The sequence below is a fragment of the Callospermophilus lateralis genome, chromosome 1 (genome assembly GCF_048772815.1).
Source record: "Callospermophilus lateralis isolate mCalLat2 chromosome 1, mCalLat2.hap1, whole genome shotgun sequence".
Lineage (NCBI taxonomy): Eukaryota > Metazoa > Chordata > Mammalia > Rodentia > Sciuridae > Callospermophilus > Callospermophilus lateralis.
The window spans coordinates 174,286,244-174,309,340 of NC_135305.1; the positions used below are offsets into that span (position 1 = coordinate 174,286,244).

A 23,097-nucleotide genomic window follows, 5' to 3' on the forward strand; every position below is an offset into this window, starting at 1 on the left:
TTCTAGAACCAAAAGGAAAACTTCTAGTGGTAGGAATAGCCTCCTCTGGGGCAAAGGCTTGTCTTGTGCTTTACACAGAGCTTTCTAGAATTTGCTTAAAAGAGAAGAAACTGATAAAATGAGTTTTGTAAAGATCATGAGAAAAGTACGACAGGCCAAAAATTTGACTCAAACCTCCTACTGTGTTCAACTAGAAAAACTTCACATAATAATAATAATCTTAAAAAAGGTGAAAAGGTTAGAAGTAAAAAAGGTTAGAAGTAACAAATAGCAAAAACATACAGTGGCACACTCCTGTAATCCCAGAGGTTTGGGAGGCTGAGGCAGGAGGATCTGGATTTCAAAGCCAGCCTCAGCAAAAGCTGGGCACTAAGCAACTCAGAGAGACCCTGTCTCTAAATAAAGTACAAAATAGGGATGTGCTCAGTGGGCAAGTGCTCCTGAGTTCAATCCCTGGTACCAAAAACAAAAAACTATAGGACCAAGACACAGGGAAATTCAGTTCAGATTAGAGAGGTGAGCCCAACATTTGGGGCCACTTTTCCACTGAGGGCACCTGTCAGTCTTAGAGAAGCAGAGAGATTCGGCCAACAATAGAGTACTTGTGAAACCTCCACACCTGGGTGAGAGTTCAAAATCTAGGAGAGTTACACCCTTGAAATAAGAGTGAGCCAGATGCCTTAACGTATAAAAGCAGTCCTTTGTTGTTGGACATTTTTTATTATTTTCACTTATTATAATAATAAATAATGCTATAATAAACATATTGGATCAAAAATAAAAAAGAGTGAGCCAGATGTAAGCCAGCCTTCACACCAACTGCTGCCCAACTTCATAACATGTAGACAGAATAAAAAAAAGATAAAGACTTAGTCCTGGAAATTGAATTAAGGTAATCCCTAATTGCTAGTCCATTAGACTCTTGGCAGAAGAAAAATTCTCTATGGAAGAAAATAATACCAACTCAAGATCTTAAATTATTTCTGCAATTTGTTTCCGAGCAGAATGCCCAGTATGTGTGTGTGCTAATGCCTAGGCACATACACACACACACACACGGGACCAAGTTTTGATGTCCTGAATGTGTCCCACCCCCAGAATTCATATGTTGAAGCCCCAACCCCCATGTGATGGTGTTAGGAGGCAGGGCCTCTGGGATGTGAGTAGGTTAAGACCACATCAAAAGCATGGCACCTCCTTGATGGAGTCAGTGCCCTTATGAGAAGGGACATCAGATTTCCCTGTGTGCTCGAAGAAGGGTCATGTGATGGCACAGCAATATGGTGGCCACCTACAAGCCCAAAGAAGAAGTCTCAAAATGAATCAGTGTTACTGTGACTTGATATTGGACTTCCCAGCCCCCAGAACAATGAGAAATAAATTTCAGTTGTTTACAAATATGATGTGATTCACAGGGTTTTATCTAGAAATTGAAATTAGATGTTAAAATAACTATGTTTAAATTTGTTTATGGATAAAAGACACAAGATTAAAGATTTCTGCTGAATTCTTGTGTCTTTTATCCATAATCTATTGTTTTTTATAAGGCACAAAAGATAAGAAAAAGAACCAAACAAATCTGAGAACTAAACATACATCAACTCTAGCTAGGTGCAGTGGCACATGCCTATAATCCTAGTGGCCGGGGAGGCTAAGGCAGGAGGATCTCAAGTTCAAAGCCAGGCTCAGCAACTTAGCAAGATCCTGTCACTAAATAAATAAAATATAAAAAAGGGCGGGGGATGTGGCTCAGTGTTAAGTGTCCCTGGGTTCAATCCCCAGTACCAAAAAAAAATTAAAATACATTCACCCAATGAATGAATTTAGCAGCACATTTTTCATAACCAAAAAGGTCAACTCAAAGATGAACATGAACGAACCATGAAAAAGAAAAAGGAGAGAAATAATACCTGAGACTATTTTCAAAACTGGCCAAATCTGCTACTTCAGAAATTCAAGAGCACATCAAGACCAGAACAGGTTAATGAAGATCCTCATTCACACATATCATGATAAAACTGGAGCACCTCAAAGGCAAAGAGATAAATATTTGATTTTAGAGTGTGTGGGGGGGCATTAAATTTCAATAGAAAAATAGACCAAAAGTTAACTACAAAAACAACAATAGTGAAAATCAGAAGACCACAGACTGATGTCTCTGAAGAATCAAAAGAAAATAACTACCAACCTAGATATTCATAAGCAGCTAACAGATTTTTCATGAGTGCCATACTTTGGGTATGAAATATCCTCTAAAAGCAGAATTGCAATGCAAAAATAAATAAATAAAAAGATTTTTAAAAAACCCATGCTTTAAGGGCTTAGTCCCCACTTTGGCACAACTGGAATGGGGGTCCTAGTTTTAGATCACTGAGTGTGTGACCCTGCAGGGGACTGGGGGACCCTGGTCTCTTCCTCTTCCTCTTTCATTTCCCTGCCATAAGGAAAGTCGCCTTGCTTTCCCCACAGGCCCCAAAGCACCTGGGCCAATTTATCTTGGACTGTAACTGTGAGCCAAAATAAAAGTTCATTATCTCAGGTATTCGTTATAGCATTGGAAAGCTAACAATGCATGTACGTGACAAACATTTTCTGACAAAGCTGGGAGAATTTGTTACCAACCAATTCATATAAGGGGAATTCTCAAGAAAAAAAAAAAAAAAAAGATCCAAAAGGAATTAGAAAATTTTTTGAATCTAATAAAGAAAACTAAAACTTGTAGATAAAGGTGTGTTTCAAGGATAATTAATTTTTTAAAAATTTATCCACTTTTTAAAATTAGAGCTTTATAATAAGTGATGCTTTATAGTAGTTGGTTTCATCCCAACAAACTCACACAGGCATGGAAATCGATTTCAGTTCATGATCCCCCCTTTTCTGTCCTCCCTCTCCTACTTAACACGACTTCCTTTCACTCATGTATTCAATTGTATCTGATTGGTTCTTTATGTTATCCTATCCTTCCCTCCCCCTTTCCTTTATTGTACTCTAGCTTCTGCATGTAAGAGAACATTCAACCTTTGAGTTTGACGTATTTAATTTAGCACAATTTCTATATTTCTATTAATTTACCAGCAAATGCCAAAACTTCATTCTTTTTTAATGGCTGAGTGGAACTCCATTGTATATACATATCACAATTTCTAAACCCATTCATCTATTGATGGGCATCTGGGCTGATTCCATAATTTTGTAATGGCAATTAACTTTTAATTATGACTGAGATGTATTTATTGAAGAAAATAATAGCTAAGAGTTAATCTACTAAACATTATTATAGAAAAGTTAGAGTGATCAAAATTAAATAGAGATGTTAAAGATAAAAAAGTAGTAAAATAGAAAACACAGGTGTAATTGAAAGGATTGATGAAATAAAATATGTCTTCAAAAAGAAAAACCACAGCAAACCAATGTCAAAAACAAAGAAACAAACTTCTATACAGATATTTCAGTCACTAAAAATCAGAGCATATGATGAATAACTTTAGAGCAATACATTTAAAAATTTGGATCAAATAGACAATTTTCTAGAAAATAGTAATTTACCTAAACTGACTAAAGTGAAAAAAAATATGAATAATTTGATAACAAAGAAATTGAACTTTCATTAAAATCATTGCAACAAATAAATCATCAGGTCTAGACAGGCTTACTGGTGAATTCCACCACACAATGGAGAAATAAGTAAGAATTTTACTCAAATTCCGACGGAATGGGAAAGCAGAAAGGAATAAAACTCTTTCACTGCGCAATTTGTTTTATGAGTTACCTCGCAAATGAACGTAATAAAATGGCCTAGGCAACTTAGGAAGACCCTGTCTCAAAAAATAGAAAGGGTTAGGGATGTAGGTCAGTAGCATAGCATTCCTGGATTCAATTTCAGTACCAAAATAAAGAAACCAACAATACAGAAATCTACAGAATGACTACATGTGTAAACAGAGGCCAAAGTCCTAAAATATTGCTGTTGGACACACACACATCATTTATGAAAAGAACCATCTACAACGAACAATACAACTTCTCACTTCAGACTGTCAAATCATATCTTTCCCCAGATAAGTCAAGGAGAAAATGATAGGGACATCTCAGTAATCACAGATAAAATTATTGATCTCATTAAACATCAAACAATAAATATAAAAGTTCTTAGGAAATTAGAGAGGAATTTAATACTTAAGGGTGAAATGTTGAGCACTGTTCATCTGAGATTGTAAATGAGATCAGAATAGTCACAGGTAACATGTCAATTTCACAACATTCTCAGGATTGCAGCCAATGCAGAAACAATAAATAAGAGATAGAAGGATTAGAAAGGAAGGAATAAAACTGTTATGATTTGTGGACAATATGATGATGTATACAGAAAATCCAAAAGAAGCTATGAGAAGCAATTAGATTATTAATCAGTAAATGTGTGAAGGTCTCTAAATATAAGTTTTTTAATTTCCCTGTATCAGTCACAACAGCTAGAAGGTGAGAAATTTTAAAGTCACCATTTATAGAAACATCAGAAATCGGATGCCTAGGAATAATTAAAGATATGTAATCTTCTAGCAGAAACTATACAGTGTTTTTAAGAGGCATTAAAGAGAAATTAAAAGAAATGATAAATGACTTGATTTCATAAAAACTCAGTTTTCCTCAAATTGACCTATAAATTCAGTGCAATTCAGATTTAAATTCCTTCTACGTTTGATTTTTGTGAAAACTGACAAGTTGATTCTAAAATGCTTATGGAAATGTAGTCAGAGGTTCTTCAAAGAACAAGATTAGAAGCATTGAAGGGCTTCTTCTACTAGGCTTCAGAGTAAGACATACTGGTTCAGAATAAGTAGACTGATGGAAACAAAATAAAATACCCAGGAACAGATCCAGACATATATGAATACTTTAAGATAAAAATGACATCAGAGAGCTCTGGGGAAAGATGAGTCTTTTCAATAAATATTTCTGGGAAGCCAGGCACGATGGTGCATGCCCGTAATCCCAGTGGCTCTGGAGGCTGAGGCAGGAGGATCGTGAGTTCAAAGCCAGTCTCAGCAAAAGCAAGGTGCTAAGAAACTCAGTGAGATCCTGTCTCTAAATACAAAATAGGGTTGGGGATGTGGCTCAGTGGGTGAGTGCCCCTGAGTTCAATCACTGGTATGCCCCCTCAAAAAAAATCATTTCGATATGGAAAACTAATAAAATGAACTCCTACCTCACATCATAGGCACAGATTGGCTCCAGGTGGATTATAATTCAAAATGTGAAGTATTAAACAATAAAGCTTTGAAGACAGTCTAGCTGAGTATCTTCATGATACTGCAATAGGGAAAGACTTTTAAACCAGGACATAAGAAACACTACTATGATAAAAAGATTCATTGATTAGATTGCATTCAAAATAAGAACTTCTGTTCATCAAAAAACACCATGAAGCTGGGTGCCATGGTACATGCCTATAATCCCAGCAATTTGGGAAGCTGAGGCAGGAGAACTCCAAGTTTGAGACCAGCATAGGCAACTTAATGAGACCCTAACCTAAGCAACATAGCAAGACCCTGTCTCAAAATAAAAAGGACTGGGGATGTCGCAGTGGTAAAGCACCCCTGGGTTAAATCCCCAGTACCAAAAGAAACAAACATAACAAAACAAACAAACAAACAAACAAACAAAAAAAAACCACCATGAAGAAAGAGAAAAGTGGTTATAGCAGCACAATTCACAATAGTTAAGCTATGGAAACAACCTAGATGCTCATCAATGGGTGAATGGATAAAGAAATTGTGATATATGTACACAACAGAATATGATTCAGCCATAAAGAATGACTTTATGTCATTCACTGGTAAAAGATGGGGCTGGAGACTATCATGCTAAGTGAAATAAGCCAATCCCAAAAAAACACAAAGGTCAAATGTTTTCTCCAATATGTGGAAGCTAAACCACTGTAAGGTAGGTGGGGGAAAGAATAGAAGTTCAGTGGAGTAAACAAAGGAGAATGAAAGGAAAGGAGGTGGGAAAGGAATAGAAAAGATAGTGGAATGAATCGGACACAATTTTCCTATGTCCATATATGAATACACCACAGTGAATCTCACCATCTTGTACCTCCACAGACTGGGATCCTAATTAGAATAAGATATAGTTCATTCTTGTATAAAAAAATATCAAAATAGATTCTACTGTCCTATATAACTAAAAACAACCAGTTTAAAAAAGAGAGAGAGAAAAAAAAAAAGTCCCAAACTAAAGAAACTATTTGCCACCCTATATAGCCAACAAAAGAGCAGTGTCCAGAAGATAATTTTAAAACTGTGACAATAACAATAACAAAAACACTTTAAAAATCACTAAAGAAAAGCCAACAACCCAACAGAAAATACAAAAGAACTTGTTTGGGCACTTCACACAAAAAAAATAGGTATTGAAATGGCAGATAATCTTTAGCCAACCGGGAAATGTAACTTAAAGCACCAAATCCGCCCACCACTATAGTCAGAGTTTGAAAGAACTGACTGTATCAAGTGTTTGCAAGAACGTGGAACAACAGAAACACATAATAGAATACATACTGTGTAATTGCCCTCACATAAAGTTCAAAAAACAGGCAAAATTAAATTATAGTGCTGAGAAATATATTTATGTCGATGGCAAAATTATAAGGGAAAGCAAGGAAGCAAATTGGCATAAAAGTCCGGCCAATGGTCACCTTTGGTGGGGAGGCAGGAACAGGGTTATGATTTTGGAGAGGAACTTGCACTGGGGTACAAAATTGGAAGGGGACTGACATTGTTCTGTTCCTGGCCATGGAAGGTGATATGTGTGTTGACTTTATATTGATCCTGCAAACTGTAAATATATCATCTTCATTTTTCTATCTGTTTGTGTGTTATATTTTACCATAAAGAGGACAAAAAAATAAGAAATGAAAATTCTTAAATTAAGGAAAAAATAACAGGGAAGAAAGGGACTGACTTTAACGTGCGATCTAATTGCTGGCTGGATATTCAATTATTCCACAATAGACTTAAACACAAAAAGAATAATTGCTGCCAGTAATCTTTACAGACACACTGCTTGCACATCAGAGTTAATTCCCCTCCTCCTGGCCAGCCTCCCTGACTTTCAGAGGCCACACTAGCCGCCAACCAGATCTTTATTTCAGGAAGGGAATAACGGAGACCACTGCAGAGAGGGCATTTCATTAACAATAATTCTTAATGATGCCACTTAAGGAGAGCCTGCCACAGGCAACTTATGCCAGTCACTTTCTAGATTTCATATCAATTAAACCCCACAACATCTCTCTAGTGTCACCTAGTTTTTCAGAAGCAGAAACTGAGGTTGAAGGCAGCTATGTGACTTGCCCATGGACTCTCATATTACATGTAGAGATGTTCAAGTCCAAGCAGCCTGACTTTGGAGCCCAATTTACCTTTGCACTAAAACTGGCAGATCTCTGTTTAGAAACATCCTCCCCTGTGTCAACTCTAGCTAATGGAAGGCAAGAATTAGTCAAGGAAGTTCGATATTACAGCGTACTTGCGCTTCTGAACTAACTTCAGAAACAAAGCCAGCATTTGGTGATCCCCATCCTTGGGGTCTTGGTGTTGGTCATTTGATCCAGTCAACATAACCAGGGGATGTTGTTGATATTTGAATTTGGAACTGTCAAATCAATCCCAGCCAAAGACCATGGTTCTGGGCATGTGACCCCAGCCTGGCCAATCAGAATCCTTCACTACTGCTGGGTATGTGAACATAGTGGGGTGATGAGAACTGGAGGTTAGAAATCATCCTGCTTATCACTGGGAGAAGCCAGAGGCAGAGACATTCTGTAGAGTAAAAGGAGACAAGAGTAGAGAGGGGAAGAGGCATCCGTCTGAATTCCAATGTCCATCAATTCTTCACAATTAATAGAGTAGTAAGTCACTTTTTATCCAGAGGTGAATTTCATAAGGGGTTCCCTTACTTGTTAGCAAATGAGCCTTGGCTACAACAGGGGCATAGATTGTTGGCCTTCCTATAGAAGATGTGAACCTTGATGTTCTAGAATTCAACTAACAATGTTTTGTGATCTTCTCATTTGGAGCCAAATACCATCTTAGGCATGGTAGGTAAAGTCACCTGTGTCCTGTAGGAGCTAATGGTCAGTCTGAAGGAGTGAGTCCAGTGTAAGAGCAAGCAGGTATGGAACTGAGTCCTGGGCAAGTTGGCAGTGCAATGCCACCCATATCTGTGACCAAAATGATTTCGTTCCCTTATCCTACCATAAAATAGTTGACTTTGTGTCAGTCATGTCTAACCCTTGCCCCGTGCCCACACACACAATTACATGCCCTCCAAGAGCCACCTCATGGTCCAGGATTAGCCAATCGATTTTAATGGGTATTTAAGAGATTTTTCAAAGAGTGCAAGTCAGTGCCTAAGATGATAGATCGTGCAATAATTAAAGCATTAAAAGAACCCAATTGAGGATTCTCTTCCCGCCAGCAGATATCTTTAGGTCAAGAAGGTCCATAAAAACTGGCAGATCATTTTCATTCCTTTAAGGCAGACAAAAATGACTTTGAATTTAATTAGATGTTCTTACCAATTTTCCTCTGCTAAAGCTCCACATCTTGATCCACTGAGGCCTGCAAAAATTTAGAACTGCTGCCATTCTGAGCTGAAAATTGACGGCCGGGGTATTACCGTGAAGAAATGAAAGCCCGTGATGTTGCTCAAATCACTTTTTGATTAGAAATGATAAACCAGAGTCACAGTTACAAGAAAGGGGAGCCTTCGAACAGGCAGTGGGCCAGTCTTGGCTCTGTGGAGCTCTGGGTTGCTGGTAGGACTCTTACCCTTCTTATCCCATCTCTCTGGTGATTCCTGAAGATCCTGGAATTATCCGTTTATAATAAAAGAGTATGCCTAACAGTAAATCAGCCTTTATCTTTGATATCCCTATCAAAGTCTTGCTTCCTTACTCTTAAGGATCCATTGCCAACAAAGCACTTTTTTTTTTCTTTTAGGATGGAAAATTTTTTGTAAGGTTAGCTTTAATTTAAACTTTTCAAAGAATGAGACTCTGTGGAAATAAAAAGTACAAAAATTTAAAAGTGCTTTCAATTGAATCTAAGAACTCTCCTCATTCTAACAATGCATAATACTGCAATTAAAAATATAACTTCTATATAGAGAACATAATACATAAACTGTTGACTATGACTCTTCAAATACATATCTATATCCTCAAATTCACCCAAGGTCACTCAAGATGATGAACGCAGTGAAAGAGAAAATGTGTAAAGATTACGATCCTTTAAATGGAAAGCCAGGTCTTGTCCCTCCAGTGCACTTTGCAGAGTCAGCTAGGCCCTGATCCCACGAGGCTCTGAAGGCCACAGTAAGGGAACAAGCTCTAACCTTCCTGCTTTCTGTGACTGGATCACATCAAACAATGTCCCCATCTCACACCTCTTACAGGACTTCATGTCCCCTTCTGCCTAGAATGTTCCTCTCTCCTTTCCTCCATTCATATTTTAACTCAAATGTCACCTGCTCAGAAAGGCCTTCCCCAAGTGCCCAATCTAAAGTAGCACCAGGCCGCTGGCCCTACTCCATCTCCTGGGTGACCTGGATGGGCTTTAGAGAATGGGATGGCTCTCTAGCCTCCTCCGTATTCTGGGGGGTCTGTTATGGGACAACATAACCCTCAGGCCTCAAAAGCAAGTGATCAACTATCTCTCCTGACAGTGGTGTTGTCAATTTTGGTGTTTCTCCTGAGAAAAATTAGACCCTGAGCATCTTTGGATGAGAGCAGAGTTCAAAGACCATATAATACAAGTTAGTGTTTTACAAAGGACAAAACTATCTCACTGTGGTCCAGAGAGGAGACATATCTGGCCCAGATACTCAGAGTAACAGCACAGCTTATATCCAGGCATTTTATGTTTGTTGTCTCTTTCTGAACATAAAAGAGACAAGGCTGTGGAGATTCCTGTGAGGAGGCTTCTAGATGAGATGAGGTGTCTAGAAGGCTTCTGTCTATGGCCTACTATGTCCTATTTGCATTTCATTCTAGGGAACAGCATCTCAAGATAAGCATGCTGGCGTGAAGTGCTCTCTCTGCTGGTAGCCTACAACTGTGTTTTCTTGCCACTTTCTAACCCTTGAGATTTTGGTCCCAAATATAATTTGATCAAAATTCAGGTTGGTCTTTTTGTGAGGAACTAAAGTTGATCATAGCTTATCTGACCATCCATTTCACACTCAATATACAACATTTAAGATTTCTTCTTTCGATTTTTTGATGGAAGGTCATATTCCAGGTAATAGACTTTTATCCATGAGCTCAAAGATATTTTTGGATTGTAATCTGGACTCATGTAACAAGCAGAAAGAATATAATGACACCAACATCAGTAACTTTTAAATGGTGAAGAAGAAAAAAATACATATAATAACTCCATTAGGCTGTTAAAAAGTGCTGAACCCCAACAAATTTGCAATGTAATGATCTTTGAGTATGCGTCTATAATCCTTCAGCAAATACGCCTTCTATTCAACTACAGAGTTGTACACACTCCAGACACAAGTGCCATTAATTAAATAACACACTCAGCAAACTCTCAGAGCCATTAATTATCAAAGGTAGCCTGCTCCGTGCTCAGCTCTAAATTCTATTATAAGAGAAGAGTGTAGGCTAGAGCTTAGGAATGTGCTGGAGGAAGGTCACCCTCAAAAGCATGATAAGACGACGCTGTCAGAGAAAGCAAATGACAGAGCGTGCATGTCTTTTAGCTTTTTCCTTTGCCCATCTGCAGGGTCTGAAGGAAGGAAAAGTGTTTTCTATTGTAGGGACTTTCTCAAAATTAGTTTCTCTCATGAAAGATGCAAGTAAATACAAAGTAATCCTTTTTTCATTTTGACTGTGTTGCAGATCAGAGTAATATCAGCTGAAGATTTGGAGACAAATAAAGTGTGCTCTCACAAGTCCCATGGGAGAGAGTCCTTGCTGGGCCTGGGCACAGAGAGAAAGGGGGATGTAAATAGCAAACAGAACAAAGAGCCTTATTGGATTAAAGTGGGTCTCAGGAAAATACCCAAGTAACAGCATATGTTTTCTAGCTATGGGTTGGCCCTGTTCTGCCTCCTCATTCTGTAATCAAGTTCAAAGTGTCTGCAGTTTCCTTTGCAGAGGGGCCAAGTCCAATGGGGCCAGGAAAAATGACTCACAGTGACAAACTTGGAGAATCGTCTTTTCTTGTGTGCTTGCAATCCTTAGAATTCAATTTGTCTCTTCCAGGAGAAAACTGACAAAGCTAAATTTGTGGTCACTCTAAAGGCCAAGCTAGGGGTGAGCCCTAATCTTGTTGGAAATCAGATGTCTATACCCTGAGCCCAGGGGACTGGCCATGGGATATCCAGAGCAACACAGTGGATTGGGGACGTGGACCCTGTTTAACAGGAAGTTAATTAACACTTTCTCACTGCAGGAAGTAAGAAAATGTTATCAGCATGTGCGGCTTGCCACAGGGGAATACGTTTGAGTTAGAAAAATGGGGGAGAGTTGCCCTGCTATCTGGAGTCCCTCTAGGTTTCTGGCTGCTATACTTGGGGGTATCCCCTTCCTCTCTCTAGATGGAATAATTGCATTGCCTCAGAGATATAATCAGAGTGGTTCTCTGATCCTTGCCATTTCTCCCTCACCTTCTTCCATTACCCACTTACTGAAAGACATTGCCACCTGCGGCTTTTGTGGTCCAATTTCTGAGACCAGTTTATTAAGAAAAAGCTGAAAAGCAGAGGTCAGGGGTGCCTGCCCTTAGAAAATTGCTCACCTTGTTTTTCATGGGATCAGAATGACTTTCGTGGCTGCTCTGCCCATCTCCCTAGCCTCCTAGGAACTAAGTCGAGTTACTTTTAAGTGGAGAGAGTTGTCAAAGAGAAGTTTCATGTTAGTCCCTCGGCTTTGTGTTATTGGTGAGTGTGGTTCCTTCATTTTAAGATTATTTCTGTGTCATCGCTGGTACGGAAACAAAAAAAGGTCACCTTAATCCTCATGGGCAAGGGGCACTACCTTTGAAAGATAACAATGGTCCCCTTCATGTAGTTCCACTAAGAGTGAGGACAACCTTACTAGAAGTTGAGTATCTACAACTGAAATCTGACTGTCGCATCAGGATGGTTTCTGAGCATTTGGAGCACTGCATTGGAGATTTACTTTGGAAGGGGATCAAGAGGGATGCAGGCCTGTGATGCATCACTGCCAAGTTCAGCGATTGTTCACCAGAGGTCCAGGCACACTCAGCACCAGTTGATCAGAATCTCTAGGGGTGAGATGGCAGCATAGCACTTTTTTTTTTTTCTTATAATGCCCCTACTTGATTTCAATAAGCAGCCAAGTGTAGAAACACAACCTTAAAGAAAGAAGGCCAGATGAGTTGTTATGGTCCCAAGCCTTCCTTCCGCATTCAACCAAGTCCTATCGCCTGAGAGAAATGCCCATCCAAGTTCACCTACAGAATAAGGGAGACACTGTTCTATTTTCTCAGCTTCAAAAAGGCCCTCTTTTGCTGCAGCTCTGGTAGTTTGAAGTAGCAGCCTCCCTCATTTGCAAACTGCAAAGCAATTTTGAACCAAAAAAGCAAAGCTGGAGGCATCATAAGCCCTGATGCTAAGACACACCATAGAGCCAGAGTAGTAAAAACAGCATGGTATTGGCATAAAGACATGTAGACCAATGGAACAGAGTCCAGAATCCAGAAGTAAGCCCACTGTCTACAGTCAACTGATTCCCACGAAAAGGGGCAAAAACGTGCCTTAAAGAAATGACAGCCTCTTCACCAAATGATGCTGGGGAAACTGAAGTAAGAAGGCTTTGTCTGGCATGCAAACCAATCTTGTGGAGAAGGACTTTATGGAGCTTGGTGCCGGCTGTGGTTTGGAGCTGGAGTATTTTTTTAAAAGCCCATGTGCTAAAACTTGGTCCCCAGCCTGGGCTGTCTGGGAGGTAGTGGGCCATTTAAGAAATGGGGCCTAGAGGGAGGTTTTTTGGTCTCTGGGCCGGGAGTAGGCTTGAAGTGAATTATGGGACCCTGTTCACATCCTCATTTTCACTTCCCAGCCATGAGGCAACTGTCTTTGCTCTGCCTCACACTCTCACTGTGATATGCCAACACTGGCCCAAAGCAGTGGGGCCAACTGATCAGGGACTAGAACCTCTAAACTATGAGCCAAAATAAATCTTGCCTCTTTACAATTTGATTTTCTCAGGCATTTGTTTCAACAATGGAAAGCTGACTAGCACAGTGACCCTTGCAAGTTCAAGGAAAAGTCAGCAGGGTTCATTCATATGGACCCCAGCTGGGACTGGCCCCTTTGATTTTACTCTGTAGCCATTAAATAATACAAGAAAACACAAAACAACTTCAAAGACTTTCCTGTAGCTTTCAAAGAGAGATGAATGAAGAGGTTATGGTCCTTACTCAAGACTTATTTACATCACATAAATAGAATGAAAGATAAAAATCAGACAATCATCTCAATAGATGCAAAAAAGCATTTGAAAAAAAATCCAACATGGCTTCATGATAAAAGCCCAGAATAAATTAGGTATAGAAGGATCACACCTCAACATAATAAAGGCTATATATGACAGACGCACAGCCATCCTCACAGTGAAGGGGGAAAAGCTGAAAGCATTTCTTCCAAGACTGGGAACAAGACAAGCGTTATCTATTCTCACCACTCTTATCCAATAGAGTACTAGAAATTTTAGCCAGAGTAATTAGGCAAGAGAAAGAAATAAAAGGCACACACATAGGAACAGAGGAAGTAAAATTATCCCTGTTTGCAGATGATATGAATTTATACATAGAAAAGTCTAAAAACTTCACCAAAAGACTTCTAAATATTGATAAATGAATTCAATAAAGTAACAGGATACAGTATCCACACACAAAAACCGGTAGCTTTTCTACATGCCAATAATGACTTTGCTGAGAAAGAAAGCAATTCCTTTTGGAATAGCCATTCACACTTAAAAAAAAAATGTAGAAATGATCCTACGGATGTAAGAGATCTCCAACATGAAAATTACAAAACACTGAAGAAAGAAATGCAAGGAGACACTGAAAGGTGGAAAGACCTCCTATGTTCATAGAACATTGTTTTGATGTCGTTAAAATTTCCATTCTACTCAAAATGATCTACAGAGTCAAGCAATCCCCATCAAGACACCAATGACCTTCTTCACAGGAAAAAAAAATCCCAAAATTTGTATGGAAGTGCTAAAAATCTCACATAGGCAAAGCGATTTTGAAAAAAAAGAGCAAAGCTGGGGCATCATAAGACCTGATTCTAAGACACACCATAGAGCCAGAATAGTAAAAACAGCATGGTATTGGCATAAAGACACGTAGACCAATGGAACAGAATCCAGAATCCAGAAATAAGCCCACTGTCTACAGTCAACTGATTCCCACTAAAAGAGCCAAAAACATGCCTTAAAGAAATGACAGCCTCTTCACCAAATGATGCTGGAGAAATTGGATATCCACATGCAGAAGATCCAAACTTGACCCCCATCTCACCCTATAAAACAACAATCAACTCAAAATAGATCAAAGACCTTAATGTAAGACCTGAAACTACTAGAGGAAAACATAGTGGGGAACACTTTTAAGATACTGGTAGAAGCAAGTATTTTCTGGTTAGAGTCCCAAAAACACAAGAAAAAAAAGCAAGAATTGAGAATGGCAGTAAACACTTGCCACCTAACAGTGGATTAATAGCCAGAAAGAACTCAAAACACATAACAACAAAAAATGATTCAAAACGGGCAAATAAACTGAATAAACACTTCTCAAAAGAAATACAACTGGCTCATAAATATATGGAAAAAAATTTCAAAATCATTAGCCATCAGGGACATCAAAATCTAAATCATGAGGTTCCACCTCACACCAATTGGAATGGCTATCGCAAAAAATATATAAAAAATTCTGGAGAGGATGTGGAGAAAAAAGAGCCCATGTACACTCCTGGTGGGAAAATAAAGTAGCACAGTCACTATAGTTAACAGTATGGAGGATTTTCAAAAACCTTAAAAAGAATGACCATATGATCCAACTATCCCACTCCTGGGTATATATATCCAAAGGAAATGGAATCAGCCTACAAAAGAGATACCTGATGCCCATGTTTACTGTATTTACCATTCACAATAGCTAGGATATGGAGCCAATGCCCATCAACAAGTGAAAGAATATGGTAATAATGGAGTGTTACCCAGCCACAAAGAATAAAACTCCGCCATTTCCAGCAAAATGAATGGTGGTACCAAGGACACCATGTTAAGGGAAACAAGGTAGACACCAACACAGGTATATCAGGTTCTCTTGCACATATGTGGAAACTAAAAAGAAAAGGATCTAAAACTAGAAGAGGGACTGGCAGATAAGTGTGGAAGAAGGGTGGACCCCATGGATGCAAGTATGGAAATATCACAGTGAATCCCATGAATTTGTACAAATATATCTTAATAATTAAATAAAAAAGAAATAGACATAGTGGCAGATTAATAAAAAAAGAAAATAAATAGCCAGAAGTTCCTTCATCAGACATTGTATTTTTTTCTTCTAAATCTAAAGATGTTACCTATTATTCTCCCAGCATATTGCTGGTGATGGCAGATGGGGAAGGAAGGCAGTTAATCTGCACTATGTCCATTCAGAACTTGGAAATAGAAAATTCTCAAGCATGTTTGTTCATAGGGATCAAACGCTGGGCATTCACAGTGAAAGGCCCACATGTTCTGGCCCGCCTGCTCACCTGGCCTGGTGGTCTACTGTCTGGCCCATGCACTATGTGTGATGGGGATTGGAAGCACCCCAGGACAGAACCATTCCTTCACCTACTCAGACTTTCCAGGGAACCTTATTTGCATCTCAGTAAATCCTTTCATGGATGATGCCCAGATGTCCTTCAATAGCACCACCTTCAATTCTAATGCTGATATTGAAGGAAACTACAGCTATTTAGAAGGGCACGTTGCGTTTGAAATCAAACTAGTAGGCGAGCACATGGCCCTGCTGCAGAATCATTCCCTGTGTAACCGAGTCCCAAGTCTTCTCTTGCTATGACACTGGAAGAAATAATGATAATGACAACCAGAGAGGCCAACACACAGGGACATTATCATGCCCCAGGCATGGCTGTGAGCGCTTGTGTCGCTGAATTCCATCTTTCTAAAGCACCTGCGAGATGCATTCACCCTGCCTAGGGAGGCCCAGCTAGGAAGTGAGGCGCCTGGACTAAACACTCTCACCTTCTTCCCTGAAGCACAACGCGTTCTTCCGCTGTGCTCTGGCATGAAAGGAAGACTCTGTTTCCCATGAGCCTCCAGGCCAGATGGGCAAACAGAAATGCCCAGATAGAGCTCCGAGGAGCTAGGCAGACATTTGGACGTGGGAAGCTGTGTTGAGGGATGAGTCACAGAAGCGTTGTGAGAAGACTGGCAGAGAGCCTCCTCAGGTATGGATAGAGGCATTCACCTGGATTTAGAAATTACAGGGAACTAGTGCAGGGTCACAACCTTCAGGAGACCAAAAATAGAAACTTCTCCTAAGACATAAATCTGCTGTAGACAGGCAGGCAGAGGACAGAAAGAGCACATCCATTTTCAGTCCTGTACAGGCACCTCTGACTCAAAGTCAATATTGTTCAAGGACAAGGGCAATGATGAATGATCGGAAGATGACCTGTATCTCCAGGCAAGATGGGTGGCACTGGGCACAATAGGGGATGATCCTACTGTCAAGTAAGATAGGTCCCTACCTCCCAGAGGGGCAAACTGGCTGCTACATATAGTGCACGGTCCACTTCTCACTACGGCCACCAGCCGGCCTCAAGGGAGGACATCCTGAGCTCAGACAAGACCTTCCTAGTGTGGTTCAGAAGCAGACATGACCCAGCCTCTATGTTCTAGATTCCCAAATGGACTAGGTGCAATTCAAAGAGATGGCCTGCTCTTCACTGTTACTACATTGTAGGAAAAGCATAATGCTGGGCTCACTGGGATCTTTCTCATGTACTAGAGGTGCATGTCCTCCCCAAGGTGGATCTGAGCGGGCCCAGGTTGAGGATGTCTGTGAGCTATACCCTTGAAGCAAGCAGGGTCTTCACACCACAGCTTCTCAGATCCGTGGCTGTAGTGCCACACGCCAGGCCACAAATGGCAGACGATATGTGAAAAGCCATTTAAATATTTTCTGAAAGCCCTTGAAAACTCTGAAGAGGAAATCTATTTGTGCTTCTCAACAATATTTCTCAAAATCTCTTCATTTGTCACACACATGGTGGATGCTCCAAAATTCTCCTAGTGCCTTTTCTTTCAATCTTCCCCCAATTTTATGAAATATAACCCATAATGTCTTCATCTTTCTCCCCACTCCTACTTTATTTTCTTTCTTATAATTACTCCACTGTGAGGTAGGAGGCTAGGAGGGACAGGAACTTACGGTGCCTAATTAAGTGATCCCAGTAATAGAGGCCTAGAAGTTAAGGCTGCAACAGAGAGGTGGGTTTGGAGCTTTGAAATGGTGTGGGCCACTACACCATCATACCACCAAGGAATCGTCTGATTTTCTTGCAAAATGAAAGGACCTCACCCTCACTTTTTAACTTTGTGAGTAGAAATTATCGTAGGCCTGACCTATATGCATAAGATACACTGCTTGGCCTTGAAGCAGAGCTGATTCTGCTTGCAATGTGGAGGTTCTGTAATTCCCAAGCCCCTGGGCTAAGCTCCTCAGACTCCCCTGAAGAGATTGTTTAAAAACACAGATTCCTGCTGGGTGCAGTGGTGCACACCTATAATCCCAGTGGCTTGGGAGGCTGAGGCAGGAGGATAGCAAGTTCAAAGCCAGACTCAGCAATTTAGTGAGGCTCTGTCTCAATAAAATATGAAAAATGGCTGGGGATGTGTCTCAGTGGTCGAGAGTCCTTGGGTTTCACCCCTAGTACCAAAAAAAGGAAACAAAACAGATTTCTGGGCCTCTCCCCAGAACTTCTAAGTCAGGATGTGGGGCACAGAGTTCTGTTTTTAACAAGCTCAGCAAGTAATTCTGACAATGGCTGCTGGGGAACCCATTCTTACCTAATAACGAATATAGGTCTGGATTGGTTTCATTTGTATATAAGCTTTGTTATCAACAACACAGATTCTTCAAGCACCATGCCGCTGACCTTGACGGCATAGACTGTGGGCAGAGGACGCAGAAAACGTGGGGACCCAGCCAGTATAGGCATCAGCAGGGCTGGAATCTATCTATTTCATGGAATGTGCCACATAAATATGACCTCTCATAAAATGTTAACGGCAATCCAACAGATTAGCAGTAAACAAACTTATATTTTGTTTATTGCCATGACTCAAAAAAAAAATGCTACTGGTTCTAACTAAATGTCTGTTTTTATGTTCTGTCATTTCCAGGCATGAAAGTAAGTCAAACAAATCCCAAGGCATAAGGAAATGGGCCTCGTTCTCTAGGACTCCGCGGCATTGGAAATGAAGCTAAGCAGACTTTATTACATCCTACGATTCTGCAACCTTTTGCGAAGCATTTTATTGCACTTGTGGAAGCCACTGGGGTTATGTTTCAATCATGATGACTGACAGGCTGGCTTCAAAACAATGGCATCCACAACCTTGCCACGCGTTTCTCTTCACGCTATGTACTTAGAATAGAACGTTTCTAAATTGTCCCTTAGCCTGGGTGAAAATAAAATGGTCCTTAAAATATTTATCTCATGTGCCGGCTGACTTAAGAATTGGTATTTCGGGGCCTCTGAGAGGCCCCACTGAGGAAGGTGATCTCTTGGAGCTAGTTGGCTTCCTGTGAACCAAGAGTTTGTTATGGCGGAGATAAGATTCAGAGTGTTTCCATTTTGGTATTACAGATAATAGAACAAGAAATGGACAACTTTTCCTGGGTTATGCTTTCCTCTTGCCCTCAGTGCAGAGAAGCAAGGTCCGGAGAGCTTCAGATGGCAAAATTAGGTTCAGGATACAAATGCACACGTTCTACATTGAGCTGAGCTGTTGGGTGATAGGAAAGTTAAGGGAGCAGAGAAAGCTGCTGATATGTGTTGAGGCGGCATGCCCCTTGCCCATAATTTTTCAATTTTTAGGGAAATAGGATGGAAGTAGGCTTTTTCTTTCCTCTGGCATATTTATAAAAAGGGATTAGAGTTTCTATAGAAAGATAAAACACATGGACAGCATAGCTACAAATTACTGTAAGCAGGATTTTTCTAAAAATGTCTTTGAGAATCTCCTTAGGCTTATGGGCCAACCCCATGACCAATATAAGTCACATTAGTTTCCTGTCATTCCTGAACAAGTTACCAGAAACTGGGGGGCTTACAACAACACCTTAATCTTTCAACAGTTCTGGAGGTCAGGAAAAAAAAAAACAAAAAACAGAATCCATCAGGGTCACGCTGCCCCAGAGGCTCTGGGGGAGAACCCATCCTACGCCTCTCCTAGCTGCCGCCCATGACTGGCATCCTTGGTGTTTCCTAGAATCCTGTCAGTCCCTGTCCCTGTCATCACATTCCTCCTCTTCGCTCTCTATCTCCCCCCCCCCCATCTCTCCTGGGTATCTTTTTTTGGGGGAGGGAGCAGAAGATTTTTTAATTGGTTCAGTTATATAGGACAGAGGAGAGTCCATTTTGATAAAATTATACATGCATGAAATACATCTTAATCAGGGTCCCAATGTGGTGTACTCATAAATGTCCACAGGAAAGTTATGTCAGATTCTTTCTACTATCTTTCCTATTCCTATCCCACCCAACCCCTACCTTCTCCTTTCACTAATGCTCTAAATTTCTATTCTTCCCACCCCAACCCTTATCATGGGTTAGCTTCTACATATCAGAGAAAACATTCCACCTTTGGTTTGGGGGATTGGCTTATTTCACTCAGCATGACAGTCTCCAGATCCTCAAATTCATCAGCAAATATCAAAGTCATTCTTCTTTATGGCTCAGTAATATTCCACTGGGTATATATGCCACAATTTCTTTATCCATTCATCTGTTGAGGGGCACCTAGGTTGATTCCATAGCTTAGCTATTGTGGATTGCGTTTCTATAAATATTGATGTGACTGTGTCACTGTAGTATGCTGATTTTAAACCCTTTGACTATATACCAAAGAGTGGGATAACTAGGTCAAATGGTGGATCAATTCCTAGTTTTTTTGAGGGATCATCATTCTGCTTTCCAGAGAGGTCACACTAATTTGCAGAGTGTACCCTCTTCCCCACATCCTTGCCAATATTAATATTAATATTATTGATAATATTATTAATATTAATATTAATTATTGCTTATATTTTTGGTAATTGCCATTCTAACAGGAGTGAGACGAAGTCTCAATGCATTTTTAATTTGAATTTCTCTAATTGCTAGAGATGTTGAACATATTTTTTTATGTTTGTTGATTATTCATATTTCTTCTTTTGAGAAATGTCTGTTTAGTTCTGTTGCCCATTTATTGATTGGGTTATGTGTCTCTTGTAAGAACACTTGTCATTGGATTTGGGGCCTTAATCCTGAGTAATTCAGGATTATCTCCCAAAGGTCTCATTATCTTCAACAATTCTATCCACAAAGTCCCTTTTTTCAAAGTTCACATTTGCAGATTCCAGGGAGCTGACATCTCTTTTAGGGGTCACCATTCAACCTGCTACTTAGAGCATTAGGGACTGGACTATTTCTGATCTGGTAGGAGCCAGCTGTCCAAGTATGACTCAATGGCTTCTCTTTAAAATCTCATTCTATGTCTTTGCCAAAGCCCTATTTATGGGCACTGACTGCTGCTGCCTCCTGGAGATTGGGAAGCCCTCTGGTTCCCAAGTTCGGTCTAATACAACTTCTCTCTTACCTAAAAGTAAACCAGCTCTGTTATCTGAACATGATGTGCTCAGACAAAATGCCCAAGAAGATGGTAAGTACTGGTCACCTTCCCCCTGTCCAGGGGTGCTGATGGGGGGTCCAGAGAAGAGCCCTAAGAGGAGGAATTCTTATACCCTAGAGGTCAAACACAGATCCCTTCTCAGTTTTTTTTTAAGAGAGAGAGAGAGAGAGAGAGAGAGAGAAAGAGAGAGAGAATTTTTATTTATTTTTTAGTTTTTCGGCGGACACAACGTCTTTGTTGGTATGTGGTGCTAAGGATCGAACCCGGGCCGAGAGAGAGAGAGAGAGACAGAGAGAGAGAGTGTGAGTGTGTGTGTGTGTGTGTGTGTTTCCATTGTACTAGCAAGACAAAAACAGCATGGCAGCTCCTCCCCATGTTAACAACATTTCAGAAGAGGGTTTCTTTCTTTATCTCTGTGTCCTTGATTTTCAGACTCTAGGCTCATTCCTATCTTTATTGTCATGCCTGCCATCAAAATCCAAGATGGCGGGAAAAAAGGACAGTCTAAGGAATCTTTCTTTCTCCATGTCTGCCTCCTCCACAGCTGATCCAAAAGTATAGAACAATTTCTCAAGTTCACCAATTCTTTCAGATGGAGAGAAGTATCCAAACTTCTTTTGAGTATATCTGCTCAACATGCAAGTGTATATTTATTGTAGACATCCTGTACAATGTATGTAGATATTTAAGCTCAGAAAGGATTTATTTGTAACTTGTTCAGGGTTTCAAAGTTGGTAACAGGTGGATTTGAGATTGGAAAATGGAACCTTTGTTCTATGGAGAATTGATAATCAAGGACTCCCACAAATTTAATAAATACCATTCCCAATTTCTCTCCTTAACTGTCCATGAAGTCAGTAGGATTCTCCTTTATACTGATACTACTGATATTCAAAAGGAAAGGAAGGGAACTGTCTAATATTTTTAAGGTAAAAGCAATCCTTTAGTCATGGAAATGAAAAACAACTAGTGGCATTTCCATAACTCAATAACATATAAGAGAGGGTGGAATGTTTCTAAAAATGCTTTACTTCTACCCTGAGGCAAATGTGTTAGCCAAAGGCTGGATGATTACTTATCCTAGGAACTAGAACATAAAAATTAGCATGTAATTAGTTATATGGATTGAAAATGGGTCACTTCTATGAAACATTACCCCCTAACAACACTCAGTCATGGTCATGTCCGTGTCATTCATTTCATATCCAGTTCTGAAAATACCCTGAGCCCCTGTATACACTGAAATCGAAAGCTATGGACTCAGTGGCCAAAACTCAGGTGGCCCCAAAGCGACTGCTGGAGGTTACACGCTAAGGTCTGAATGTAAGTGTTCCCTTGACATTCTTATGTGGAAACCTAATCCCCAAAGTGACAGTAGACCATCATGAGGGCAGCACCTCTTATTAAAAAAAAAAAAAAAGCCCCAGAGCTGGGTGTGTTGGCACATGCCTGCAATCTCAGCCACACTCAGGGCTGAGGCAGGAGGATTGCAAAGCAAGTTCCTGGCCACCTGGGGCAACTTGGAGAGACCCTGTCACAAAATAAAAACAAGAAGTGCGGGCACATGCAGCGCAGTGAAGTGCCCCTGGGTTTGATCCCAAGTACCAATAGGCTACTGAATGACTGAATATATGATAAAAAGTCCCAGAGAGCTGCCTGTCCGCTTTCCACCATGTGAGGACCCAGAGAGAAGGTTCCATCTATGAATCAACGTGGAATCTGAGGGCAACTTGATTTTGGACATCGCTGTTCCCAGACTGTAAGAAATAAATTTCTGTTTTCTGTTTAAAGCTACCCAATTCACACTGTTTTGTTACAGCAGCACCAATGGACTGAGATTTACTGTGGATAGCAAAGAGAAGGGGACTGAGAAGCACAGGCTTAGTTCAATAAGAATATAGGTCTTGTTATAGGCATTTAGAACCTTTTTTTCCCAATCTATTCTTCTTTGTCAAACATTGTAATTTTCTCATCATCATGATGATAAATACTACTTACAGACTATCAGGAGTTAAGCTAGTAATCTTCAAAGCATTATTTCATATAAGCCTCACAAAAAAGCAATTTATTTTCCTTCTCCCTTGCCTTTTTAATTTAATTTTATTTTTTGGTACTGGGGATTGAACCCAAGG

The 23,097-nt window shown here is 40.1% G+C and overlaps 1 protein-coding gene across 7 annotated transcripts in view; it reads left to right on the plus strand.

Annotated features, from left to right (window-relative positions):
* Nucleotides 1–18,753, plus strand: part of Fhit (fragile histidine triad diadenosine triphosphatase) — a 1,398,971-nt gene extending 1,380,218 nt beyond the window's left edge. For all 7 annotated transcript variants that reach the window (XM_076867894.1, XM_076867918.1, XM_076867902.1 and 4 more), the window contains one exon: nt 18,473–18,753. The gene's annotated coding sequence lies outside the window, so the exon portion shown is untranslated. The remainder of the gene's footprint in view (nt 1–18,472) is intronic.
* The last annotated feature ends 4,344 nt before the right edge of the window (nt 18,754–23,097 follow it).